The sequence below is a fragment of the Lonchura striata genome, chromosome 6 (genome assembly GCF_046129695.1).
Source record: "Lonchura striata isolate bLonStr1 chromosome 6, bLonStr1.mat, whole genome shotgun sequence".
NCBI classification, from domain to species: Eukaryota; Metazoa; Chordata; class Aves; order Passeriformes; family Estrildidae; genus Lonchura; species Lonchura striata.
This window is the reverse complement of record NC_134608.1, coordinates 48,092,088-48,098,430: the sequence shown is the minus strand read 5'-3', so window position 1 is coordinate 48,098,430 and position 6,343 is coordinate 48,092,088.

The window sequence follows — 6,343 nt, the reverse complement described above, 5'->3', positions numbered from 1 at the left end:
TTTTTACTGTGCAGATACAACGTCTCCTTGCTCATTTTCTGTTTCTGTCACTGTTTCAGGATGAAATGTGAGGCTCCTCTGTGGTGGGCAGCTTTTTGTCATTGTTACACCCTCCAGCATAATTTGTGCTGGAGCTGCTCAGCACCCTACTAAAGCTGAATGTCACAGTCAGCCACAGCATTCCTACCTGGGGAACCCTGAAAAACACCCCATTCACCTACAGAGCACTTCCAACAAACCAACTAGGCACCTGGCTGGTGTTATGCTACACCACATCCTCAGTGCCCCTTGGATGCCAGTCTCTGGGACAAGCTTGTCCCTTGCTGCTCCAGCCAGTCTCACAGACAATTGCCATTTGTCTACACTTCCAGGGAGAAGGGAGCTTGCTGCACAGGGCTGCTCCAGGAAGACTGCTTACTGCCAGGAATTCCCAGACTAATGGCCAAATCTTTCTTGCCCCTTGCCCAGGAAAAATTTCCAGGAGGAAAGGAGTAGTCTCCACATTTTTCTCTGGCTGGGGATGTGATGCCAGCTTCTTCAGCTGTTTGATGCAGTGGCACAGATATTTTGTTTCATTAATCCTGAACCAGGCCATCTGTCACCAGTGGAACAGGTTCCAAGGATTTATAGCATAGAAACACAGTGGGTGTAAGTGCTCCCAGTCAGTTAAATGGATCTGCTCCCAGGCTTAATGGAGACTCTTTCATCCTCCCCTCCTGAAGTGGAATGGTTCCTCATGTGAGAATTAATCAGTACCAGGCTGATACACAACCAAATTATTTCAGGGCAGCCTAAAGGGGTTAACAGAAGGCAAAAGGGAGTGATTATCTCCTCTTCCTTTTATTTGGTCTTTTACAATTTTTTTCAAAATCTTAGAGGCCTGCTGGGAGGAGCATCCTGTTTCCTCATACCTCCTTCCTAGCTCCAGATGGAACAAAAGTGATACAATATTCTCAGACTGAGTGTGTCTGGGTCACTGGCCACTGCTATATTTTTATTCCAGAACTGGCTCCTGGAAGATTTCAGTCTACATTAAAAGAACCAGCACTAATATATGTATATTTGTATTGATCCACCTGTCAGCCTGTTCAATGATTCAGATTTTCTGTAATCCCTTATCTAGGCATGGCCATCAGCAGTGAAGTTCCTGCGCTTTTCTGTGGCCAGCTCTTTTACAAAGTGACTCCCTCATTTGCAAATCTCTATTTACTTGGTATTGTAAGGATTTAAGTATTTCAGATTTATGGCTTATTCTGTGTTTATATGCAATCTCACATAAAGAAGTGTAAAATACGGAGTTCCTGCAGGAACTCCTGGGCTATCTGGAGAAAAGGAGGCAGAATCCACGTCTCTTCTTGAATGTGGAAGCAGGATTCTCTCTAATCTTTGGCTCCTTTTATTACCATTAAGATACATTAGCAGAGGGTATTGGAAATATCACCTTTAACATCCTACTGTACAAAATCACTTAGAGGGAAGGAAGATGGAAACACTGCAAGTGCTCCTGATGAGCAGGAGCCCCACTCTACCACTTGGTCTAACTGACCTTTCACAGAAGCCAAAGGCAGCTGCATTTTGAGCCACATGAAGACAAACTACACAGCCACAACAATGCTGTTCTGCATGCCAGACCAGGCACAGCTAGTTCTACTAATTATATCTTATGTTTCAACTTCTGCAAACTTCCTGTCCCTGTGTCCATCTTTTTCTTAAGGAAAAGAAAAAGACTAAGTGCCATAATTAGTGTAGACAACTAAGTTTTGACTGGAAGTCTCACAAAGTTATGGATAAAAAGCTTTGTAAAATTTTTAAAGGTTTTAAAGATCTATAAGGCTTTCCACTGCATAAAGGAAAAAGTTGTCTGGTAGTTTTCATAGGAAGTGACAGTTCAAATTTAGGGAGTTCTCATTTTTACTCCCATTTCCCCTTGTTTACTTCAGCACTGTTCTGAATAATTCGCTTTGGGTCTAATAGTCTTTGTGTTCTTTGCAACCTGCCACCTCCCAGCCTAAGGAAAATTATGTTCACCCCCTCTGAGCTACAACAGCAGCAAAGCTGCTGCTGTGTTTCACTGAAGTGGTGCAGTGCCCTATTTGTTTTTGCAAATATTATGAAAAAGGCTAAAACTGAAAAACCTGACTAAGCAGAAGACTGCAAGTAGAGAAGAGAAATAGAAAAGTACCGTAAGTATTGAGTTTGTGTGGCAAGGCTTTGGTGGCAGGAGGAGATTGCAGGGGTGGCTTCTGTGAGAGGTTGCTGGAGCTTCCCCTGTGTCCAGTAGAAGCAATGGGTCCAAGTATCTCTGTGTCAACACTATTGAGAAGGGGAAGAAAACTGCAACAGCAACTGCAGCCAAAGAGAGGAGTGAGAATATGTGAGAGAAAAGGAAAGAGGAGAAAAGATGAGGCATGATGAACTGACCACAGCCCCCATTCCCCATCCACCTGCACCAGTGGGTAAAGGAGGTAAAGAATTCTGAAATAAAGTTAAGCCCAGGAAGAAGAGAGGAGTAGGGGAAAGATGTTATAAAACTTTGGGGTTTACTTTCCTTACCCTACTCTGATTTGATTGATAATAAATTAAATTCCCCAAGCTGAGTGTGTTTTGCCTGTGATGGTAATTGGTGAGTGATCTCTCTATCCTTACCTTGCTTCGTAAGCCTTTTGTTAAATTTTCTGTCTCCTATCCAGCTGTGGGAGGGTAGTGATAAAATAGCCTTGGTCTGCACCAGGTGTCCAATTGAGGTAAATCCACCACAATATATTAAGAGGAATTGAAATAGAGGTTTAGTCCCTGTGGAATCAACACAGAAATCACCTACTCCTTCACAGTTGTTCAAATCAGCAGATTTGCTCAGCCTTTAGGTCAACCCTTACTCCTTTCCCATCGGACAGCCTGTCAGCAGCTAAAGACCACTGAAAGTCTCTGAAAAATGTCCCTGAAGACAATCTTTTAAGTCCTGGTCTGAAGGGGCTTGTGTCCTAATGAAGAGTGCATGTTTCCACATGAGGCATGATGCCCTCCAGCCTACAGTGCCCAACTCCAGGCAGTAACTACCCCTCTTCCAGAACTAAAATTATCAAGAATATAGTTCCTAAAATAATAAAAATAAATCTGCAGTTGAGCTGGATTTGACAGGAACGCCTTATCTGCTAAAGTCCATTTTACAGTCTCTGACTCCTGATTTCTCACCTCAGCTGCAAATATCTGGCAGCAGAGAGACTCTACCCAGAAGCTGCCCAGGTCAAGACGAGGAGCCCCAGGAGCCCTCAGACATGGGCTCCCATTGAGGAACCTGGCTATAAATCAGCACCTCACCCCTACAGTGCTTTTACAAGCCCTACTCCCACGCCAGCTCTGCTGTAAACAGGCTGCTTTGGCTAACTTTGAAGAGGTGTGTTCCTTTTGTAGCAGTGCTCACCTCAACAAGCTCAGTGTGGGAGGGCAGAAGGTAACTTCTGCCCAGCAAGCAGATCTGAGGGGATAGGGAGCTGTTCTCGTGCCCCTCAGGCCTGTCTGCCTTCCCTGAGCAGGCTGAGAGCTGGCAGGATTCCTTGCCTCCGCCTGGCTGGCACAGAGAAGGCTCCCACTGATTTTAGGGACAAGGAAGGTGTGCTCCAGCTGTGGCTTCAGGGAGCATGGGAAGTGGGACACATAGTAACAACAGGAATTATTAGAAAAATTGTAAAGAACTGCTCTCAGTCTTTTGGGCAGTTGCTGGTTTCAGTGAAGAAGTGTTGCATGTATTGTACACACAAACACAGATCAATATGAAAATCAGAGCAGGAAACCCCGTGTGAGCATCCTTTCCCTCTGCTGACCCCCTGTGAGCTACTTCCACATTAGCAGAGAGAAGCAAACACTGGGTGGGATGTGTTTGTGTGCTCAGCAGTTGTCAGCAGGTTGTCCAGAAGTAATGATCTCAGACAAAAATAACCCTGAAAAATCTTTCCAAATATAGTCCCTCATTATTGGTGCTGTATCAGTTTCATTTTAAGCTGTGCCTGGCAGCTTTTCTCTCTTGTCCCCTTGAAGAGAACACTAACAGGCCTGAGGCACCAGGGCCTGTCTCTAAAACATGTTTGTAAAACTTCACCACACCCTGGAAGAGTCAATGCTCACACAACCAATTTGAACCAAGCTCTGTGTTACAAACTGATTTAAAACTTCACTGGTTTCAACAAAAGAGGGAAGAGAGAGTAAAATATGAAATGTCTGATTTTCTTCCTCTTTTTGTTTTGGAAACCTTACTAGCTGTCATACAATGTTGGCAAAATCCATCCATTTTGCAAAGGAAGAGAACAGATGTACCCAGTGCAGTGTCTGTGCAAAAAAAAAAAAAAAAAAAAAAAAAAAAAAAAAAAAAGCACAAGGCCATTGTCAGAGTGCACGCATGGACTGCTTGGAAGTGCTAAGTATGCCATGGATGCAGAGCAAGCCTAGTTAGGGACTGAGAACTGGCCATGTTTGCTTCTGAGACATTGAGGGAATTCACAAGGCCTGCTGGCCAAAATAAGCCATTTTAAGGGATACAAGACTGCCTTAAAATGACTGAAGAAAAATCTCAGTGACTTCAAAGGAAGACAGAGCTAGTCTGGCTTTTTTGGCTATGAAGGTAAGTTCCTACAATGTGGCCCTTGCAGCTTCAGCACCTACAGCCTGAGCAATCCCTTCCTCTGTGGACAAGGGAGACAAGGGAGATAGCCCAGAGGAGCGTGATCTGCAGTGCCAGTCCCAGCAAGTGCACTTGTCCTGGAAAACAGCAGGGTGTGAACTGCATTCAGACACAAAATCTCATGGCTCCTCAGCCTGGAGAGAATCACCCCCAACAAAAAAAAAGTGGCTGCACACCAGACCTACCAGAGATGATCAGCTTGCAGCTGCAAGTCGTAGGGTTCATAAGCAGGCAGGTGCTTCTTGTTGAGGGGAGCCACAGGTTAGGCTTGGATGTGTTGCTCACAGTGCCCCTGTGCTGGGGTCACTGATGAAAGCCCAGCTCAGAACAGCTGTTGTCACATGCTCTGGCTCCTCAGTGGGGCCATGAAGCAGGAAGCACTGTCCTTCCCAGGATACTCCATCTTGAAGTAAAAAATGCTGCTGGGGACAGTCACTGTGGGCTGCTTCCCACTGCACACACAAACATGCAAGCAGAGCCAGAACCACCAGCACAGAGAGTCTTGTGCATGAGTACAAATCTTAAAGAGCTTGGGTATATCATTTCATGACCTGGACCTTCCCATCAGGGAAAACCCAGTGAGTAGGAAGAATGAATAATACACCACATTTCTCTTGGCATCTGACCAGCATACCTGCCTCAACATGCAAACAAATACAAACTGAAAAGCAAGAGGGGAAGGAATTGGGAACCTCATTCTCCCATTAATCTGCTATGCAACTCTAAGCAAGCAATTAATTTCTTTGTTTCTTTGGCTGTAACTGAGGTGTCAGACTCCACGGGGGATATATCGATGCATTCTCTCACTAATGCCATCAAATTGTTAAGTGCTTTCAGATATTTGGCTCCCAAAGCACTTTAGAAACACATGATTAAATTACACCAATTATAAACCAAAGCAGGTGATCTTGTAGAGGAAGGGATATTGCCCTGCTGGTGTTGATCTGAGGCATTAATAGTCTACAGAATGCTCAGGGGAAATCAAGGGGAATTGCAAGTACAGTTTAATTTCCAGTGTCCACTGCAAATCTTCCATTTTCAGCCTGTATTTAAACACATTTCTTGAAGTACTTAATACTGCTTGTTCTATTGACATGGGATCTCCTCAGGTAAATCCCCTGAATTGTAAATGTAGCACTGTATGGCAAAATTCTTTCATGAGACTTCATTCTCAGAAAAGAGCTTATCTCCTCATTCTCCTTCAGAGTTTTTCTACCATCCCTCAGGTTTATGCAAATAAACCTTGTGACTTGCCATTTATAATGAAGACTAGGAAATCAGTTTACACCTGTGTCCTGCTGGTCCTGCCTGAGGACAGGTAGGCTGTTATCAAAGGAATGTAGCGCAAAGCAGAGCCAACCTAACTTTCCTCCCTTTGCCACTCTCCTACACTTGCCTACATGCACAGAAGTTACTGAAGTCATTTCTGTAGAATCCAGGCCTAGAGCACTTCCACACAAGAACACAACTACAGCCATGTAACAGGAAGTGCTTTTTCTCAGCTGCACATGTAGCCAAAGTAACATACTTATGGTCTAATCATCAGGAAAGGCTGATTGGCAAATACAAATACACATTTTACACCTCATTATTTCTTTTAGTGTACCACTCATTCTGTCTATTTAATGTGTTGCCTATTACTCTTAATGGGATTAGAAGACTCATAGC